Source organism: Arachis ipaensis, chromosome B02 (assembly GCF_000816755.2).
Source record: "Arachis ipaensis cultivar K30076 chromosome B02, Araip1.1, whole genome shotgun sequence".
Classification (NCBI taxonomy): domain Eukaryota; kingdom Viridiplantae; phylum Streptophyta; class Magnoliopsida; order Fabales; family Fabaceae; genus Arachis; species Arachis ipaensis.
Window position 1 is genome coordinate 91273911 of NC_029786.2, and position 1120 is coordinate 91275030.

Below are 1120 nucleotides of genomic sequence, written 5' to 3' on the forward strand. Positions count from 1 at the left end.
GCCACGCTTTTAAAGCGTGGCCATAGAGAGATACAGCCACACTTTTAAAGCGTGACGATAGCAGGAGATACGGCCACGCTTTTAAAGCGTGGCGATAGCAGGAGATATGGCCACGCTTTTAAAGCCTGGCGATAGCGAGAGATACGGCCACCCTTTAAAAGCGTGGCGATAGAGAGATACAGCAACGCTTTAAAAGCGTGGCGATAGCCTTGTCAAATTTAAAAAAAAAATTTTTTTTTTTATTTTCAATCCTTTTGTATTACCAAACCTATAAATATAATATGCAATTTTTATTACAAGATAAATTAAACAGTAATTAGTGACAATTTTTGGTATAATTATTTTATACATTAATCCTTATACAAAACTTTCCAGGTTTTTTCAGTAACAAAAAACCCTTCAACCTCCTATCCAGCCGAAATTCACTAACTAAGCAAAACGCATGTATAATTACAAAAGCAATGGAAAATTAATAGTAGGTCTGGGGTCTCAAAATCACGTCAGGGTCCCTCATTTTCTGTATTTTATATTTTTCTTACAACCTTGTGTCCAACAAGTACATAACCAAGCTCAATATCCCCCTATCAGAATGATTCCCAGCAATGTTTGGTGGAGCTGAAAAAAATAACACCAACATCAACAAAATGATTTCATTTCCTTTTCACATAACATAATAATGAAAATGCTGACAATCACCGACCAAAGACATAACAATGAAGAAACAAGGAATAACCCCATTGGCAAGCAAGCTCAGTGCTTTTTTTTCTTTTGCAAAAAAGAAACAAAAAAAAGGCAAAAGGAACCATTGAATTACCATGCAAAAGGGAGAAAGGAATCTAACCAATCAATATCAGAAGCATTGTCACCTGCAGGACAGTGCGTCTCATCCACCAGCATTGCCCTCTGCTTAAAACTAGTTGGAACATAATTTGTCTCGAGTTTGAGTCACTATAAACCAAATTTTCAATTTTTTTATTAAAAATATTGGTTTTCTAACATTTTCGTTTAAATAAAAAGATAAAAGAGCAAGAATAAAAACAGAACCATACCTCGTCAAAGACACTGGAGGAACTGTCCTTATAGCTGGCTAGAAAGAAGCCACCCAAAGTGTTTCTGTATC

General features: G+C 35.6%; 1 long non-coding RNA gene across 1 annotated transcript; it reads right to left on the reverse strand.

Moving 5' to 3' along the window:
* LOC110268978 lies at positions 272-882 on the reverse strand. The gene is made up of 2 exons (XR_002357782.1): positions 842-882; positions 272-615 (listed from the first exon to the last, which is right to left on the reverse strand). It is a non-coding gene; the product is annotated as an uncharacterized LOC110268978 (long non-coding RNA).